The sequence below is a fragment of the Pseudonaja textilis genome, chromosome 2 (assembly GCF_049901715.1).
Source record: "Pseudonaja textilis isolate UNSWEBS1 chromosome 2, rPseTex1.2, whole genome shotgun sequence".
Lineage (NCBI taxonomy): Eukaryota > Metazoa > Chordata > Lepidosauria > Squamata > Elapidae > Pseudonaja > Pseudonaja textilis.
Window position 1 is genome coordinate 217441910 of NC_141991.1, and position 22401 is coordinate 217464310.

Below are 22401 nucleotides of genomic sequence, written 5' to 3' on the forward strand. Positions count from 1 at the left end.
AAATTTGGTCACAATGAACTTTTTCTTTTAACACCTCCACCTTCATGTTATACTAATGCTGTCATTTGTCCCCCTTCTTCACCTGAATATATGTCTTCAATTCCCTCAGCTCCTACAGATACAGGGCAAAAGCCTCCTGACTCTATTGTTCAGTCTTCTTTTCAGAAAATGGTAGAGACTTGGTAGAGACATGGTAGAGCCTGTGTCTCAGGAACAGAACTTGCAGAATTACTGTCTGTTTGTCCAGTACAATATTGTCCTGGTCAGGGGCCACAGCTTGGACTGCAAGTAGCAGAATGGGAGGGTCTGCCTTATCAGATCTTAAGAGAGTTAAAAAAGACAGTTACAGACTATGGGATTAGTGGTAATTTTACAAGAGAACTTGTAGAAGGAATAAAAAATGGTTATACAATGACCCCCGAAGATTGGAAGCAAATATTTCGCATGATTTTAACATCCATGCAATATGTGGTTTGGGAGAGTGAATATATGAGACATGCTCAAGCTGCTGCTTTAGGAGGAGAAGGAGCATATACAGTTGAGCAGCTATTTGGTTCTGGACCATTTGGTACAATTCCTACTCAAGTTGTTCTTCCTCCACCTATGTTAACTATTGTTTCTGAATGTGCCTTTCATACTTTTCTTAAGGTACCCCAAGCTGGAGAACCTAGAGCAAATTTTTCAAACATTTGACAGAATGCCAGTGAGCCTTATGCTGACTTTGTTGAGCGTCTGTCCAAAGCAATTAGACAGCAGTTTGATCATCAGAAGCTGCTGGTGAACTTCTTTGCCAGTTAGCTATTGAAAATGCTAATGCAGATTGTAAAAAAGCTTTACAGCCATTAAAGGCTACTGCTCATTACACTCTGGCAGATATGCTGTGAGTCAGCCAGGATATTGGCTCACAAACTTATAAAATGCATATGTTAGCAGCTGCTGTTCAGAAAGGACAGCGACCAATTGGTTACTGTTTTAAGTGTAAGAAGCCTGGCCACTTTCAGAAGGACTGTCGTTCTGCACCTTCTATGCCTCAGAATCGTCCTTCTAAGATGTGCCCTATTTGTAAAAAGTGATTTGATTGGGCCAATCAATGTTGGTTTCGGTCGGAAAACTTGCCAATGGGTGTGGCACCCACCCAGAATCCAAAGCGTGCCTTTCCCAGTACTCTGATTCCTCCAGCAGTCTCTCTCACTCCTCCCCAGCCACATCCGGTAGCGCTGGGATTGATTTAATCACTCAAGAGGAAATTGAATTTAAAATTCCCATGGAAGTTAAAATAGTTCCATCTCAATTTAAAGGTCCTCTTCCTTCGGGATTAGTTGGCTTAATTTTGCCTCGTTCTTCCGCACACAAAAAGGGCTGTTTTGTTGTGCCCGGCCTAATAGATTCAGATTACACTGGTATCCTCATGATTCAGATTTGGGTGAATCTTCCTCAAGTTCTTCCTTGTAATTCTTCTGTTGCTCAATTGCTGCTTCTTCCATATGAAAATCCATCTCCTGGTATAGGTAATCGTGGGGATGCAGGATTTGGATCAACTTCTTTATCTGTAGGCTTACTTCATCAGCTGAACTCCTCTTGTCCTTTGTTAATGCTCTTCCTTAATAAACAACCATTTCAAGGGTTATTGGATACTGGAGGTGATGTTACTGTCATCTCCTCTTTACAGTGGCCAGTAAAGTGGCAAAAAATGACAGTTTCTTCATTGTGGGGAATAGGAAGTTCTACAGCGGCTTGGTAGAGTGTTCAAGAAATTAATGTTACAACAACTGCTGGTAAGTCCTTTTTCCTACAACCATACATTCTAGATATTCATAGTAATATTTGGGGCCGTGATATTCTTTCTCTTCTTAATGCTCATTTGATTCTTGATGATGGCTCTTCCTCTTAAATGGCTCTGTTCTACGCTGGTTTGTGTGGAACAATGGCCATTATCAAGGGAAAAACTCGCTGCTTTACAACAATTGGTTCAAGAACAATTGGCTGCTGGTCATATAGAACCTTCTACTAGTCCTTGGAATACTCCTGTTTTTGTTATAAATTTTTATAAATTATTGGTAGCTGATCTTAAAGACTGCTTTTTTACTATACCTTTGCAGCCTCAAAACAAAGAAAAATTTGCATTGACTGTCCCAGTTTTTAATAATAGCATGCCCACAAAACGATATCAATGGCGAGTGTTGCCTCAGGGAATGCTTAATTCCCCTACACTTTGTCAATATTTGGATAATGCCCTTCAACCCTTTCGGAATAAATTTCTTTCCTATTTAGTCTATCATTATAAGGATGATATATTGATAGCAGCCCAGGATTTTGATGAATCTAAGTTGTTAAAAGAGTTAACAGATATTCTGGCACAACAGGGATTGTATATAGCCTCAGACAAAATTCAAAAGGTAGAACCTTATACCTACTTAGGACATAGAATGTTGCACAATTCCTCCATTCCAATTCTTCCTGAATTACAAGTACAGAAATCATATACATTAGTACAATGGCAAAAATTACTTGGCATTATTAATTGGGCATGCCCCTTCTTCTACATTACAACTGGTGATATGTTGCCCTTATTTCAGTCTTTGAAGGGAGCACAATCACCAGGAGATCTAGTTGTATTAACTGATCCTCAAAGAACATGCCTTCAAGAAATATTGAATAAGTTTAAGCATCGATATGTGGACAGGATAACATCCTTAACAATAGGACTTTGCTTAGCTATTCTTCCCACTACACCCTTACCCATGGGATGTCTTTATTCTAATGCGCCCCTGCAAGTGGTCAACATTCATAAATGGATTAATTTGTCAGCTACTCCGCCTAGAAACATTTATCCTTATCAATCAGCATTAGAGGATTTGATTAGTAAAGGTCGTAAACGAGCCTTACATCTTACAGGATAGGATCTCATTAGCATAGCTTTCACTCGTACAAAAGTTGAACATGAGCATTTGATGATGATTTCAGAATCATATCAGATAGCCTTTTCTCAATATGTGGGAAACTTGTTGTATTCTTTACCCAAGGATCCTAGACTAGTGGTTACTATTACTTTAAATCCAGCCTTTTCTTCCATTTTTGTGTGAAATCCTATTTCTAAAGCTCTTACAGTCTTTACTGATGGATCACCTACAAGGGGTGTGGTTGTCTGGCAGATTCAACAACAATGGTATTCTAAATTTACTGCCATGCAAACTTCAGCTCAACGTGCTGAGCTGGCTGCTGTGATTTTGGCTTTACGATTGTTCAATGACCAACCTATTAACTTGATCGTTGATACTCAATATGTGTATTTAGCTATGCAATCTCTTCCCTTTTCTTATTGTGCTCTCTCTTTGGATAAGAATTTGTTATCCTTGTTTTTATCTTTAAAGAATAGTTTGGAAACTCGCTTGTATTCTTTGCATGTAGAACACATTCGAAGTCATAGTCCCTTTACTAATGCCTTGACTGAAGGAAATCGGAAGGCAGATGAATCCTTAAAGGATGTTGCATCTTTGTTTACTGATCCTGTTGCTAGTCATTCTTATTTTCATCAAAATGCCAAATCGCTTGCAAAGCAATTTAAAATTTCATTATCTCAAGCCCAGGATATTGTCCATGCTTGTCCAGCTTGTCAGCAACTGGCAGTTTCCTTTCCAGTAGGTGTCAACCCACGAGGAATCCAAGCTAATCAAATTTGGCAAATGGATGTAACTCAATTTTCAACCTTTAAGCCTTACTGTTCATATGTCTATTGACACTCATTCACACTTCCTTTAGGTTACTGCTTCAAAACATGAACGTACTTCAGATGTTATTTCTCATTGCCTATACTCTTTTGCTGTAATGGGTCGGCCTTCTCAGTTTAAAGCTGACAATGGCCCCGCTTATATTAGTAAGGAATTTCAAACCTTTTGTCAGAAATGGAATATTACTTTAGTGCACAGAATTCCTTACAACTGTCAGGGTCAAGCTATAGTTGAGCGAGCTCATCGTACTTTTAAGGCATTGCTTCGGAAACAATTGCAAACTGAGTCTGGCCCTTACCATCTGCGAAAGATTCAAAATCTTATTGCTGTAGCATTATATACTTGGAATTATTTAACCTTTTTAGATTCCCTTGCAGACTCACCCGTTAATTTGCATTTTCGAACTACTGAATCTTTAGCAAGGCCTTTGGTAAAGTATCGCCAAGCTCCAGATCCAACCTGGAAAGGCCCTACACCACTGATCACCTGGGGTCACAGTTACACCACCATGGAAGATCCTTCTACTCCACAAGCAGTGTGGGTTCCAGCACTCTGTGTTCGTCCATATCATGGCATGGCATCAGGGCCTTCACAATCTGATTCCAGATTTCAATCTTCATCTGAAGTCCATCTTCCAAGATCGACGCGCCCGCAACCCATCACTTGGGACCAGGTTAAATCTACTACATATCAAGCTCAACAACAACTGCAGCAGGCCTCATTACCTCAGACTCCTGAAAATCTTGTTGCTGCTGTTTTTGCTATTATTACTGCTAACTCTGTTACCATTTTACTTTGTATTTTCTTGTTTATGGTTAATGGTGTTTCTGCTCAAAATGACACTTCTGTGATTCGTCTTAACCCTAATTTGTGGGTTTGTCATGCCCAATACATGTTTATGACCCATGGCACAAATATTACTTTATACTATGAGCCCCCAATGGCATTTGGTCAAATTTCTTTTACCTCTAACTTGATCATGTCTTCTACATTTATTGTCTCACAACTGCAATCTATTTCACACTCCTGGCTATTTTCTACACCTGCTATGCAATTGAATTCTGTCTGTTGGTGTTACTTGAAAGTTAGTCAATTTACAAGGGGTCTGTGTTTCTTTTGTCATGCTAAATACACTTGGCTTCATAATTGGTCTGATTATGATGCTACTCAGCACATATTAAAAAAGCTAGGGAATTATAGTTATTGTTCTGACTACTATTGGTTGTCAGGTACCTTTAATTCTTCTTTGCATGGAATTAATATAGCTCCTGATATGTATCCTAACAATTTTCCTATTTTTAATGCCTCTGATCAATCTAATACAGGATCGATATGCGCTGGTTGGCAGCTTAAGGATCCTAATATGTGGTTCTTTTTTGATAAATATGCTACTAATGTTCATCCTCAGAATTATCAATGTGTAACTATAGGTTATTTTATTCTACCTGTTCAAATAGGTACACTCCCATCAACTTGACAGTAGCGTTCCTCTCTGGGGCCTACATGTAATGATGAAGTCATTATTGACACACAATTGTCTTCTGGTTCTACATTTGGCCGTGCATTGGCAGGGGCCGTTACAGGAGTCCTTACTCTAGGCTCTTATCCTGGCATAATTGCTCAAGAAAACAGATGGTCTATTCTTGGTCTCACCTGCAGACTTGAAAAATCCATCAATGCTACCACTGCTATTATTTGTGATTTTCAGCATGAAATAGAAGACTTGAAACAGCAGCGTTTTGCCATAGACTATCTTTTAGCTGGTTAGGGAGGGTTCTGTACGTTAGTTGGACACCGTGAATGTGCTGTGCATTTTCATTCTTTGAATAAAACTATTGAGGATGATCTTGCCAATTTACAATCATACATTCAAAATAATATCCATGCTCATTACTCACCTTTTGAGTGGCTAACCAATTGGCTCCCTGATTGGTCTTGGCTCAGACAGTTTTTCTTTTATGCTATAATTATTATTATTGTACTAATTGCAACCTGTTGTTTTATTCAATGTATTCCAAATTTATTCACATTGTTTCATCCTGCTTCCCCCTCTCTTAATCCTCTACAATTGCGATACATTCATAAATCTTTGAATCCTCCATTTAAAATAAAAAACGAGGATATGTAGAGTTGTAATTGCAGGAATGTTCCAATCTCGGATGGCAAACCTCAGATAAAGAATGTTTCTAAGGAAATACAACTCAGGTAAACAAAGTCACTAATCTAAAGGAGGATTAGAGAGAGGAAATAAACATATATTAGACTTTAACTAGAGATAATTAATTGTATGGATTACTGTGCTAAACAGTAACAAGAGTTAAGCAGTAACCAAAGTTAACCAGTGATGGAGGATAACTAAAAATGTGTAAAAATGCAAGACTAGACTCCGATAAAGATCATCACGATTCAGTTGTTCATGATCAAGCAACTTGACTGCCTCGTCATTGCAACATAAGAGTGAAAGACATTAGGCTGAAAATGATTACCATGCCTCTAAACAAAGAATAAAGACCAGAAGTAATTTAATTTCATTGAATCTCTATTCCTAACTCATGTTAATTCTAACCCATACAAATAATTGTGTGAATTAGCTCTCTTTCAGTGGTATATTTTGGCATGTCTTAATGATATTTGGTGTGTTTTCTGTTCAAAAGATTATTCATCCATCATTCCTCCAATTAGAGAGAAAAATGCAAGCCTCCCTCGCCCCCTTTGCCATGAACTGGCAGGGTGAAGACTATATTGTGTCAAATGTCTGCAGTTATATTTATGTGGCTGATGAATAAATTTAGCATTTTGGTTTTTATTATTATACAGACATCTCAGAAATATTCACATGGGAAAGTATTAAGAATTTATAAGCATGAAGACAGCAAGTTGTTGTAATACATGCTATAGAGAGATGCAAAGAAAGAGATTAACATAAGCTGCATACTGGTCTAGTAAATTAGCCCTGCACAGTGTATGAATCTGACAAGAGCTTTGAACATTTGCAATGGGATCACAACTGCTACTACTCTCTATGCAATCTCCATTGAAATGAAAGTGAATTACACAAAAGCACTGATGTGTTCTGCAACTTCCATTCATTTCAAAGGGCTCAGATTGAAGTTGCTGGTGGATTGTGCCCATTATTTTTAATGTGATATCACAAGCTAGTGACATTAAAGAATAATTCGTCATCTTTGTTCAAAAGCAGTAATAACAAATGTAAATAATTTCCCATAATATTTTAGCTAGTCCAAAGATCCTTCTTTCAGAACTAATCTAGTCTCACAAATTTTGTCAATAAATCACAATTTGTAGATTTTAATGTTTTTTTTTAAAAAAAACATTCCTTGTTCCATATTGCTTTACATTCAGTAAATAGCTCTTAAATAAAATCTTTTTTTTTCTTTGCACAGAAGACAGCCTTAGATCACACATACTATATGTTCTTTTTGAATGTGGCTTATACAGCTGTTTTGTTTTAAGATTTGTTTGAAATAATTGCTTATATAGGGTCTTTGTCTGTTTCAATTTGGGCAGGCATGTTCCTAATTTGGATAAATGTATCTTGATCAAAGGGAAGGAAGAGTAGAAAATGCTCTCTGCTTGGTAAACTGATACTGATTCTTAAGGGATGGAAAGATCCGAGGGCAAAAATACCAGAACAGATAAGGAGAAAATACATTTTGGGAAAAAAAGCGTTAAATCTTGCATGAAGCATATAAATATGTTAATTAGAAAGTATCTCTTTATTGAAAAAGAAGGCTGAGGTGAGGAAAACATTCTGCTAATATATGGACAATCTTTTACCTCTCCTCCATGTAAAGATTATAGAAAATATTCCTTGACATATAAATAAGTAAATACAGCAACTTTCCATCTCTCTGGCCTCCTGCTGGATTATAGTAGAACTCTGTCAACAACTATAAAGGGCCACAGAAGCAATTTCAATAAATATTTCATTATAGGAGCACACAACCATAAGTATTTCAAATAAATACATGTACTTACTTGGTGGACCCTTGCTGTGAAATGTCTATAGTCTTCATTTATAGACCAACACCTTTTTTAACATCTAAAGAATGCTTTTCCCCCTAGTGTTTTGGCTGATTATTTGTAAAAGTGAAATACTTTCATCTTTTCCACTTTTAAACAGAATAGCAATTCACTGAAGTTGTAGCATATCATAGTGTGCATGGAAAGAACTTGAAGAGATGAGACAGCATTTTTTCATTAAATGAGAACTAACTCTCAAAATGCTTATTAATAAATTTGCATTGGTTAATATCTAAATATTGACTCAAGTGGAAATATCTGTGATAATATGCTGTCCATCATTCCATTTCTGTGCCTGCACAACTCATTGAATCCCAGAAACCCAAGAATAGAGGATACTGCTTTTTTTTATTTTTGCTGTCCACACATAAAATATTGTCAAGGAAGAATTGGTCAAATGTTCTTCCCAAATGAAAAGATTTCAGATCTCTGATTACTGAGAGGCAGTACTATTTAGTGGCCTTGGGATATCTAGCATCATATCTTTTTTAAACATGCCACCCCTTAATTCACAATGATGTAGTAAAATAATTTTCATATTGACTTTAAGGCAGTAAAAGGCACTATCCTGATGAACAATTTGATATCCCTTTTCCTATAGAAGGTTCAACCTCAGGAAAAAATCCCACCCCATGGCAAAATCCAAGGGGCCATTAATAAGTGCCAATATAACAAAAAAATGTCCAAAGAGTTAAATCTAATGGTGAAGTCAGTACCCACATTCCTGGCCTAAATGTGAAAGATAATTTGCAAAAAAGTTTTTCACACTTTTTACTTCATATTTCACATCTAAATTATGGATATAACAGACTGTCATCCATCTACCCATGATTTTGGAAAGGAGGGAACAGAAACCAAGTTAATTACAATTTAGGCAGCTGAGTATTATGGTATCAGTTCTGAAAATAAATGGAAAATATACACAGAAATGAATATATACTTTTATTCTGCGCACTAAGAGACAGCTCTTGAGAGAACTGTTGACCTAAAAATTGCATGCTAAAAACATCAAGGTTTGCTTCCCATTAGAACATATAGTGAAAATTCAAATTTTCCTTATGCATTTTATTAATAATAGATGTGATTAAAAATTCAAATCAAATAGTGGGAACTACTTTCATATATAAAACGACCTAAGGAATGATACTTTTTCATTCATAATCAAGACATAAAAATGTAGTTTAAGTTTCAATTTTACAATATTCAAAGGCCAAGATATTGTTTCTCTGTGATACATGCAATTCTTTGCGGTTAGAGAAAGACTATAAATATTATAATTAAATATACAAGGCCACTCAGCTGGGTATTTCCAAACTGATCAGCATCCATCTTTAGTGAGGAGCATATTAGTTGTAAGAGACCAAGTGATTGTCTCCTGGATGGATGAACTACAAGCAAAGACCTTCTCAATGGCTTATTTGTGAATAGAGATATTATAAAGAGCCTTTTGCTGATTTTTTTCCCCCAGGAAGAGGCAAACTCTTAGTCACATTATTAAAGATGGAAGTTCATGTTTGCAACAGCTGTAGAATGGCTTCTATTATAGTTATTTTGAAAGTATTTGTGTTGAAACAATTATTGAAACAATTGTGTGTGTTTTTTATTGCAATATCTTGAGCCTAGAATAGTGTGGGAAAAATAGATGATTAAAACAAAATTATGGAGGAGATTCTTGGTACATTCTAGCTCACCTCTTAGTCAAGATATTAAGCTACATTTCCAAGTTGTGTGGAATTATCAAACACATTTAAGTTTTAACCCAAACCATGCTTCCTGATTTTAATGGAAGTATAGAAATATTTAACTTTATTCATGCAGCAGGAATTTTGCTTTATTCAAAATGTTATGAACTTACTGTAACATTGACCTCCTTATCTTTTTGGCAAGCTAATCTCTTTGGTAGAAGTTCCTTGTACTTTTTTGGGATCATTGCCAGAAGAACATTGGGAGGATTGGGTTGTAAATCAACTTATAAGGCTGGAAAATGTTGGCATTGGACCAAAGTATAATTTTCCCCAAACAAGAAAAACACAAACCAATTTCTGTCTTTTGCAAAGACCAATAAAACAATATTTTCTCTTCCTTTTTAGCACTCAAGAATAATAATTCTGATCAGCTGTTGCTTTTACCAGGGTTTCAAATGGCATTGAGTGGAAACATCAGGTCAATACAACAGCTTACTAGAAAGGACCTTCAGGCAAATCATTGGGATCAACACTAAACCCTTTGCTGTTTGCTTCAGAAAGTTTTAATTATTTTTACAAAATGCTATGTAAAATAGGACAAAATATTTACAGGAAACTTTATACTTAGCAATGTATGCAAAAATTAATCTGGGTGATTTTTGATTGCCAGCATTATTGAAGTCTGTGTTAAGATGGCAGAGGCAACTGATATCAAAGTAATGCTAACTTGTGAAAACTTTCTCTCATGGCAACAGCAATTCCAACATGTGCCTTGTTAGATGAAAACATACCTATAAATTCAACCCAATAAATTATAGCAAATGTATGACTGATGAGTTCAGTGGAATAACACTGACTAACGAAGTAGACTGGGAATCAAACTCCAAATATATGTTCAGAAATGACCTATGGACCGTAGACCAACCTTTCTCAGCTGGGTTTCTATAGAACACTAGGATTCCATGAGAGATTGGTATGGGTTTTGTGATAAATTATGATCTAAAAAAGTGTTTTGAACTTTGTACACTACACAGTGCAAGCTCATATTCTATGACTAAGATCTGGCTTGCCACACTACTTTTTTAAATGATGAATTATTGTACACCTACAATTTTCTGATTATGCTGAAGTACCATGAACTGTAATTATAATATAATTTATATTCAGGAGTTCCCTATGACCTGTCACAGGCTTGGCTCCCCCAGTGTGAAAAGACTGAGAAATGCTGCTCTAGGTTCATGCAAAATAGCAATAGCACTTAGATTTATATACTGCTTTACTGCTTTCCAGCCTTCTCTAAGTGGTTTACAGAGTCAGCATATTGCCCCCAACAATTTGGGTCCTCATTTTACCCACCTTGGAAGGACGGAAGGCTGAATCAGCCTTGAGCCTGGTGAGATTTGAACTGCCAAATTGCCTGTAGCCTGCAGGCAGCAGAAGTAGCCTGCAGTACTGCAGTCTAACCACTGCACCACAGTGGCTCATAAAAAAAGAAAGAATATTAATTCAAATATTTTCAACTTCTAAATGTTTACCTGTTTTTAAATACATGTCATAGGGAGGGGAATGGAAGTCATAAAAGTTTTCAGTTTTTTTTCGTAATATAAATTGAAATTATAGAAAAGCTTGTGCAAGAAAAAAAAAATACAGACTGAATGCAGTGTATTTCTTGCAACCTTATCTTAAATTGCCATACATTATTATCTGAAACTGTTATATGTAGATACAGCTTTTTCTAAAAAAAAAATCTTCAGCCTTAAAATGTTATTAATGTGTTGTGGTCAAATAGGCTTGTCATTTCATAGGACTGATTGTGTGATACCCAAATCCATTTCCCTCAGCCAATTCAAAACCTCTTTTCAAAATGAATCACATTTTTATAACACCCCTCCCAATTCTGGTTTAAATTATTTTCTTCTTTATTGTTAAGTTTCTTTGACTATTGACCTCACCCCTTTCTCACCCCTTTCCTAAGAGGTCTGTAGGGGGCGTGCATAAGCGCACCAACGTGCCTACCATCCCTGTCCTATTGTTTCTTTTCTTTTTCTTTTAAGTATCCATTTCATGTATTCATAACGATGAATATACTTATACCTATTATCTTGTAAGTGATTGACAAATCAAATAAATCTAAAATCTAAATCTTGATGCCACTTAAATTTCAGGAGGCAAAGTCTCTCCCAACTATTTCTCTGAAGAGTTACTTACCTAGCCTTCTATCTAAAAATAGTTTTCTTGTTGAATGTAATGGTATGAGTTCTAGTTGGCACGAGAACTGATTCTTTGCTGGCAACAGTTTTCTCATTTCACTGATATACCTGAGAATCTGGCAGGACACTTTCTAAAAAAAGAATCACATGATTGCTTCATAAGCTAGTTTTTTTCTTTGTTAAATAATTATGTTTATAAATCAATGTATATTTTTAGGGATGGGCAATTCACTATAATTGTGTCAGTCCATTATATTACTCTTTTGGGAGAAAAAAAAACCTAACCACTCAGCTTATTTTACCTGCCTGCCTGCCTGTCTGCTTGCCTACTTACTAAATTTATATTTTTTCCCATCTTACAAAAGTGAGCCTGGACAGTGTACAATAAAATGAGTTGTGATAGTGCAGTGGTTAGAATGCAGTATTGCAGGCTAACTCTGCCCACAGCCAGGAGTTTGATCTTGACCAGCTCAAGGTCAACCTTCCATCCTTCCAAAATCAGTTAAATGAGGATCCACATGGGGGCGGTGGAAAATATATGGACATTTGTAAATTTTTCAGACAGTGCTGTAAAGCAATGTGGAGTAGTATATAAGTCTAAATTCTACTGCTATAAAACCAATAATTAAATCATTCTACAAAAATCATTTAAAACAATTACATGTGAAGATAAACAAGATCACAAGAGGTAGTACTTCAGAATATAGCTAGTGCATGAGCTCTCTATTGTCAAATGATCCCCAGGTCTATTGAAAAAAACAACAAACATAGGGTTTCTAGAAGGTCACAAGGGTTGGATTAGTCTCACCTGGAGAAGGGATGTGCGGGTGCCATGGCAGAAAAGGTTGTTCTGATTAGATGGAACTCCTTAGCAAAACTACCAACAACATGCATCTCTTCAAGATAGGAGTAGTAGATGTAGTCAAGGAGATAGAGTACTTCAGAAAACCTGGCCAAATACCATGTAGAGCTGTGGATACCTTACTCCATGGCACATTATCTTACCTCAGTGGTTTCATGATGTGATGGAATCTGCAGGAAGTGAGAGCTGCTAGGAAGTCAAGAGGCTGGCTAGCCAAGAATCCCTAAATGTGTGGAAGTGACAGAGAACTAATTCTCCCTAAACCCTGCAGTATTTATCTGGTTGTTCTATAGAGTGCATCTAGCCTGGCAAGTTTCCTGTAAATAGACAAGTAACAATAAATGTTAGCACAGAGCCGAAGACACAAGCCTGAAGATGATGAATGAAACTTCATTGAAATGTTGCCTAGATACTTCCAATCTTACGCAGGAGAAAACCCGAATAACCAAAGATAGATCGATCTATCTATCTATCTATCTATCTATCTATCTATCTATCTATCTATCTATCTATCTATCTATCTCTCTGAAAGGATAATATACACTGCTCAAAAAAATAAAGGGACACAAAAATAAGACACCCTAGATCTGAATGAATTAAATATTCTTATTAAATACTTTGTTCATTATATAGTTGAATGTGCTGACAACAAAATCACACAAAAATGATCAATGGAAATAAAATTTAGCAACCCAGGGAGGTCTGGATTTGGAGTTACTCTCAAAATTTAAGTGGAAAAAAACACTACAGGCTGATCCAACTTTGATGTCATGTCCTTAAAATAAGTCAAAATGAGGCTCAGTTGTGTGTATGGCCTCCACGTGCCTGTATGACCTCCCTACAACACCTGGGCATGCTACTGATGAGGTGGCGGATGGTCTCCTGAGGGATCTCCTCCCATACCTGGACTAAAGCATCCCCCAACTCCTGGACAGTCTGTGGTGCAACGTGGCTTTGGTGGATGGAGTGAGACATGATGTCCCAGATGTGCTCAATTGGATTCAGGTCTGGGGAACGGGCAGGCCAGTCCATAGCATCAATGCCTTCATCTTGCAGGAACTGCTGACACACTCCAGCCACATGAGGTCTAGCATTGCCTTGCATTAGGAGGAACCCAGGGCCAACCGCACCAGCATAGGATCTCACAAGGGGTCTGAGGATCTCATCTCGGTACCTAATGGCAGTCAGGCTACCTCTGGCAAGCACATGGAGGGCTGTGCAGCCCCCTAAAGAAATGCCACCCCACACCATTACTGACCCACTGCCAAACCAGTCATGCTGGAGGATGTCTCCAGACCCTGTCATGTCTGTCACATGTGCTCAGTGTGAACCTCCTTTCATCTGTGAAGAGCACAGGATGCCAGTGGTGAATTTGCCAATATTGGTGTTCTCTGGCAAATGCCAAACGTCCTGCATGGTGTTGGGCTGTAAGCACAACCCCCACCTGTGGACGTTGGGCCCTCATGCCACCCTCATGGAGTCTGTTTCTTACCATTTGAGCAGCCACATGCACATTTATGGCCTGCTGGAGGTCATTTTGCAGGGCTCTGGCAGTGCTCCTCCTGTCCCTCCTTGCACAAAGGCGGAGGTAGCAGTCCTGATACTGGGTTGTTGCCCTCCTACAGCCTCCTCCATATCTCCTGATGTACTGGCCTGTCTCCTGGTAGCACGTCCATGCTCTGAACACTACGCTGACAGACACAGCAAACCTTGCCACAGCTCGCATTGATGTGCCATCCTAGATGAGCTGCACTACCTGAGCCACTTGTGTGGGTTGTAGACTGTCTCATGCCACCACTAGAGTGAAAGCACCACCAGCATTCAAAAGTGACCAATGAGCTAGAAAGCATAGGAACTGAGAAGTGGTCTGAGGTCACCACCTGCAGAACCACTCCTTTATTGGGGATGTCTTGCTAACTGCCTATGCTTTCCACCTGTTGTCTATTCCATTTGCACAACAGCATGTGAAATTGATTGTCAATCAGTGTTGCTACCTAAGTGGACAGTTTGATTTCCCAGCAGTGTGATTGACTTGGAGTTACATTTTGTTGTTTAAGTGTTCCCTTTGTTTTTTTTAAAGCGTATATACTATAATAATTTCAGATTTTTGAAAATAAAGTAATACCTAGTGTTAGGTTCCTATTCCTCTTTTAATTTCTCATGTTTCTTTCACAACACACAATTTTCTGTTAAATTTATATTTACCAGTAAAAAAATAAAGGAAGACTACTATAGAAAAATAATTATAACTTTCAAATATATTACATCTATTGAGGCTCCTTATAATACAACACTGGGCAGGGTTAGTATTTGTCTATTGGGGATGTGTAGTTTTTTCAATGCCACATTATATTTTGGAAAAGTTATTTTCATGGAAAATTAGTTCTCTCATAGCTTAGGAAAATGATCACAGAAGAGATAAAATTAATGGAAATGATATAATCCTATGAGATAATAAACAGGACAAAAACAAAAGAGAAATGAAGAGTTTGTTCTTCATTTTTAACTAATATGGCATATATCACTCGTGTATAAAGTATGGAATTCAAGATGCTCTATTACAACCATGGAAGATTGTGGCAACTTACTGAGAATCCTACCATTCATTTAATAGCACTTTTCCAGTTCTTATTCTGGGAGAAATATCCAGTATAATTTTCACTAGCAATATTGAAATATATCTATGGCAATCAACTATTATAATCATAATATAATTATTATATAATTAGGGTGCTTTCTTTGCTTTTTTTAAAAAAGAAAAAATAATGTTATTTTATTACATTATTTAACAAGAAGAAAACAAGTACATAATATGATGGAGCAATCCTTTAGGACTGAAGTAACAAATGAACTATTGTAATAAATATGTGTCAGAATTACTACTATACCCCAATGGCACTGAATTTGATATACATCAGTTATAAACTGATGGTAATACACACAACAATATACCAATTAATAAGACAAAGGATAATATTAATATTTTCAGAAAAAAAGTATATTGGAGCCCTACCTAATTTGGGTTCAGGCTGAGTAACAGTATTGAGGTAGAATTGATCACAATTGTGAATGACTTCTGGAGGGCTTGAAATAGAGCTGTATAGAGTCTACGGTAGCATCCCTCCTGGGCTTGCTGGACCTCCTGGCAGCTTTTAATACCATTCATCATGCTATCCTTCAGGAGCAGCTCTGGGGATTGGGAATGATAGGTATTGTTTTGCAGTGATTCTCCTCCCTCCTAAGCAACTGGTTCCAAGCCTTGTTGGGAGGTGGGGGGAGAAGAGAGGTTTAGCCATAAGTCCCTGTGGTATGGGTGCCTCAGAGCTTGGGTTTCTCATCATTCTTCTCTAAGATGTAAATGAAACTATTGGTTGAGATAATTTCATAGCGTATGTTGTGATATCATCAGCATATTGGTGATACCCATTTGTACATCAACTTTCCAGATAGGTGATGTTGTTGTGATGTTGCTCCAGAGCCTGAAGGCGTGAGGATCTAGATGAGTACAAACCATCTCCAAGTCAACTCTGTTGAGGTAATTCCCCATTAGGAGAATGAACGCATACAGGGAGACGTATTTGAGAGTAGTGTTTGAATAATACATACACACACACAGATACACTGTACAGTAAATGTAGGTTTTTACTTCCAGAAAGCTTTAAGCAAAGTTCAAAATAGGCAATCCAAAGTCATTAACAAGTTAAATCAGTCAGTTTTCAATCCAGGGATAATCCAAATATCAAAGTCCAGTGTCAAAGACAGTTCAGTAACAAACTTACATTAAATTCATGAATATCAGTCAATTAGGAAAAATGGAGGAACAGCAATATTTTCCAACAGAAGGAAACAGAGATTCACTCTCTTCTGAGACTAAGGCTAAGACAACCCAGGTTTCTGGCTCCATCTTATGAGAAACCACACCCAATTACAGTTTTGCATTTTCTTAAAGATACAGTTTTAAAATGTTTATCCTGGTTTATATTTCTAACCCAAATAGATGTTAGGTTACTTACATTCCTAACAAACTCTAGCAAGACAGAGTAGTTTTGAGTTTTTTGTCCCCTGGGATCTGGAAAACTGTTGTCTCTTATTCTTGACAAAGTACAGTTTCTGTGGAATTAGCTTATGTACAGTTTGGAGGTCCTCCTGCACTTGCAGCTCATCTTTATGGAGAATGTGGCAACCATAACCCGAGGATGGGGGTGGCATTTGCTCAGTGTTTCTTGGTAGAAGGTTAGTTAAGTTATTTGTAGTACTGCCTCCCCTTGAAGGTATCTGTATTCTACCACACGAAAAGTTCCCAACTTTGGCCTATGTGTGATACCATGACACATAAAGGGGATAGCCTTGCATTAATACTACTTTCATCAATCTGATATGCTTTTCTTTATTGTGGTTACTGACATTGAACTTAAGTCACTGTATGCACACTTAAGATTGTATCTTAACTAGCATAAATATGTTTATATTCTGATCACAGTCACTGGTATTAGAAGAAAGAAAAGACTAATAGCTGCAGAAATACAATACAATCAAATTTACTAGTTCTGTGTATGAATAATGTGTTATATATACATATACACTTGAACTATCAGCAAGATAAATTGTTCAGTGAATCATAAGCTTCAGGCAAGACTTATGATGAAAATATACAGTACTGTATTTAAATTCAAAGGATCAAGTTTAGTATGTCAAGTAATAAAGCACTGAATTGCTCAGCTTTTTTGGAATTGTCTCTTAATGTGTTGTGGCATTTGATCTGAAAAAAATATATGTAAATCTCAAACAGAGATTATTTTCAGCATGTAAACATTGGCTTTAAGCCTTGCAAATTACTTCATGTCCAGTTCTTTGTGTTGTTTGTATTTCTAGCAGTTATCATTTTTACAATAGGTTTCTTAGAGATAATTCAGATATATAGCTATAAAAACTTTTTAAAGATGTCTGTGATTGTTTTAGGGAACTCAGTGAAAAATCTGAGAAAGTACTGCAAATGCTAAATATCATAAGAAATCATGCACATCTCACATAATAAGCACTTGCATGATTTATGCAGATGAAATTCTCCTGAGCAAATTCATTTGAAATGAATGTAAGCTGGGTGTTTGTTCATAATATTGCTTGTGTTTTTCATCAATAATCTGGACCAATTGAAGGAGACTTTATTTCTACCTTTTGTATTAAATACCAGTTTCTGAAATAGCTTGTTTATGTTTATTTTTGTGGCACTGAAAGTAGGCACACAGGATGCTTAATCTCCTTGGAATGTCTATATAAATCAGATGTATGGAATATTCAGTAGCAAATGTCAGTTCAATCACTTTTAAAATTATTTTGAGAAATCTTAGCTGTTTGAACCATATAGGATCCCAGTGTCTTGTTTGATAGAAATCTTACGACTATGACAGTCAGTTATTAGACATACATTTAAAGAACTAATCTGAGAACAAGGCCTTTGTCTTTACTTTTCCTGGGCTTCTAACCTTTAAAGGTGAGCTAGACAGCTGCAGAAAACTGATCTCATTTCCTGCCCATGGCAAGATTTTTCAAGTTCATCTTCTTTTCCCATTCTCACAAAATCTGATGAAAAAATGAAATGTCATGAAAACAAGCTCTCGGGCTAAAAAAACAGTGTCTGTCTCTGTGACAGATGTCAATTTGAAAGGCTTCAGGTCACCTGTCAGAAGTATGTCAGTGTGATCTGTATAAACTTTAATTCAACCTCTAATATCAACATTTAACTCCTGCTTTTTAGAATATACCTTGTAAAGGACTCAAATAAAATGAAGTCACCTACTCCTCTTTCACTTTTAACTCTGATTAATGAATCAAACTCTTAGGTACCAAAGCAACAATAACAACACCAAACAACAACAACAACTTCAAATTTAAAAGGACAGTTTGACCTTTATGTGCCCCTGGTAATAAACCAAACAGCATTCTTGTAATCAAAACACAGATGCTGGGAGATGAACAAATGCTGTAATTGTGAATAAGAATTTTGTTTGATGTCAAAATACAATGATAAGCAGTCCTGGACTGTTTTTAAAACAAAATATTCTGAATTAAAGTTAGTTCATATGATTTTGATTGATAAGTGTAGCATTCTAGCCTTACATATAAGAATAATTCAGATATTTACATGTATCTTCTAGCCTCTATTTTAAGAAAATGAGTTGTATGGGAAAATCTTCTCTCTCATCTCACACACGCATGCAAACACATACACATGTAGTCATACATACACACACCCACACCCACACATGCACATACTTGATAAAATATCCTGATTAATAGAAATAGATATCATATAGTTCTCTCTATCTCCATTTTCATCTCCTTTGACAGTTTCTTCTTAAAAATAAATGGGTCACTCTTATCTTGCCTGACCAAAGTCTTTTTCTCTTCCTATTATCTTATTGTTAGAACAGTTAAAACATATAAATGAATAATTCATTGTAACTTTGCTGCTTCTAGTCAGTCTTGATTTGCACATCATTGACCACAAAGCAACAGCTTTGGGGATCTGATCAATTAATTGCATCCTTAAATAATGTCTTTCACTAATTTCCTTTATTGTCTGTTGCATTTTCATTTGGTCAGTTCAGTCATCTCTGGAAATGCATTATTAAAGGTTATGAAAAGCAACATTGAATAATTATTGGTGTCATTTTGAACTAGTACTGTAATATTGCCACAAACTAGATTTCCTTTGTAAGAATAAATGTTTTTATGTCTTGATCCCTATTAAGAATATTGAAATCTTGAAAGGGACTTAAAGAATAATAGCAGAAATCATGAATTTTCCAGCTGAAATGAATATTTCTGAGTAGCAGGGAAATTAATTACTCTGTAACTGTACACAGGCAATGCGTTTATGTTATATGACAGAATGTTTGCAAATTTTCCTGACTACTCTATTAGAGATCACACCAAGTAGGGGCATCAACCAAGCATGCATTATTTAAGTGGTTGGTATGTAGTGACAATCTGGAAACTACATTGTTGTGGCCTGTAGGACAGTTCGCACTTTCTGAAGGAAATTCTTTCACCTTTGTGTGCCCATAGCATAGATCTCTCTCCGCAGCAGCTGTAAGATGCACAGGAACTCTGTGACCTGGAAAATGTGGGACAACTGACACAAGGTGACCTTTGAATGCTGGGGTAGGCCCAATTAATTTAAAATTTTGCTTGGCCTTGTCTCTTCCAATTTTCTAAATCCCCTAGAAAAATGATTAATGCAGCCTCTGCCAATGTGAAAATATTTTTGACCCTATTAAAGTCGACCAAGGGTAAACCAAGTGTAGGCTGGCATTGTATCAAACTAGTTTTATTAAATTTGATTGGAGAATTGTATGAGGAAGGGACAGACAAGGACATGATTTTCTATTGCAACTCTTTTTGAAATGAAAATATTGGGAAGAATACAAAATGCCAGTGCTGTCTGGTGAAGAGTTGTAGGATTTTAGGAGTAATTGAATCTTACTTTCTTCTCTCCCCACCCTTATTTTTGTTAAATACCTTGGATTTTAATAGGGGGTGGTGGAATCTGTTATGTCATTGTGCCTGATTTACTTTATTTATAATGGCACAGCTTCTTTCCTTTTTCCTTAATTTTTATTGTCCTGTCTCTTTACAAAAACTTTCCAGCTGCCAAATTTCACATCCTGTGTTTCAACTGTCTCACACGTCCAATGGCATCATTTCACTGAATGACTCTAACTTGTCTCAAAGTATTTAGAGGATTGCTTCTTAGAGAGATGGAGACATGGAAGGACAAATCTACGGGGACTCTCAGTTATCCAGATCATGGTTGTATCAAAGGTACTTTTTCAAAAGGCAACTGTACTGCAAGGAATATAAATCCTTCTATTCTCCATCATTCAGTCAGAACTGAAGAAGCTTTTTGGATGAAAAGTGAAACCAGGAGTGCAATTCAACCAATGTAACAGCTTATAAAGCTACTCATATCAAATACATAACTCCAGTCATCTTACAACCATTAAAAACCACATAATAAAATATAGTATGAAAACTATCTTAAAAATATTACAACACAATTTACACCAAGGTATAAAAAAAAACAATTAAGATAAACATAGTGCAGGTTTATTAAAAAATCAGTAGGGTCAAGATCAATCTTGTGTGGAAGAATTTAGGAATGATGTTCTAATTCTACAAAACAAATAGTTCAGCCATACAAAAAATGCATTAAAATAATACAAATTATAAAAATATTCAATAAATCTAACACACCATAGTTTCCATTGAATTAAACTAATTTGAAGACCTAACACCTGCTGGAACAGCACTGCTTTGGCTAGTATCTGAAATGCCAGTGGCAAAGAGATTGTTCATAACTCTAAGGAGATAAAATGAGGATCACCAATGAGAATGCCTATCCCTGTTCCATCCCTTTAACTTTCAAGGAGGCAAGACTTGTAACAGGCCTTCCTGGTGATAGGACTGGATAGGCAAGGCACTGGCAAGGCATGTATACTAGTGCTACACCTTAAAGGCTTTAAAACTCTTATTTTTTTAACGTTTATTGAAAATTTAAACATTAAAATACAAAATACAATACAAATATGTAAAATATTAGTTTGAATTGGGCTTGGAAGTATACTAGCAATCTTTATAGTAACTTCAAAATAGGTGTTAATTTTCATCTGATGGGGTTGAAAATCCCAGGAATCAGGAATCTAGCCACTACAATTAGTTCAAACTATGCTTATGAATAATCTTTAAAGGGCTATACATAGAAAGCATTGCAAAAGTTTCATAACTAATGTACCAGCTTTTTGCTGTTTAAGCAGGAGCCATGAGTGCAGGAAACACTCCAAGTCATGAACTAATCCTTAAGGAGAAGCATGACTTCTCCGAATTGACTAATTTTCAGAACAGAAGTTACAAGATTGTCTCAATATCAATAGAAAACAAGATTTGGGGGGGTGGCGGGGTGGTAGGATTTAATTTGACCATTTGCTCTATCCAGATCCTCAAAACTTCCAGATTGTTCAGCGATTCAGGGAATTTTCAGCTTGGTTCAAGCTGCCAATTTTGGGTGTCACCAGCATATCTTTATATTACTCTTTTGGGAGAAAAAAAAACCTAACCACTCAGCTTATTTTACCTGCCTGCCTGCCTGTCTGCTTGCCTACTTACTAAATTTATATTTTTTCCCATCTTACAAAAGTGAGCCTGGACAGTGTACAATAAAATGAGTTGTGATAGTGCAGTGGTTAGAATGCAGTATTGCAGGCTAACTCTGCCCACAGCCAGGAGTTTGATCTTGACCAGCTCAAGGTCAACCTTCCATCCTTCCAAAATCAGTTAAATGAGGATCCACATGGGGGCGGTGGAAAATATATGGACATTTGTAAATTTTTCAGACAGTGCTGTAAAGCAATGTGGAGTAGTATATAAGTCTAAATTCTACTGCTATAAAACCAATAATTAAATCATTCTACAAAAATCATTTAAAACAATTACATGTGAAGATAAACAAGATCACAAGAGGTAGTACTTCAGAATATAGCTAGTGCATGAGCTCTCTATTTCAAATGATCCCCAGGTCTATTGAAAAAAACAACAAACATAGGGTTTCTAGAAGGTCACAAGGGTTGGATTAGTCTCACCTGGAGAAGGGATGTGCAGGTGCCATGGCAGAAAAGGTTGTTCTGATTAGATGGAACTCCTTAGCAAAACTACCAACAACATGCATCTCTTCCAGATAGGAGTAGTAGATGTAGTCAAGGAGATAGAGTACTTCAGAAAACCTGGCCAAATACCATGTAGAGCTGTGGATACCTTACTCCATGGCACATTATCTTACCTCAGTGGTTTCATGATGTGATGGAATCTGCAGGAAG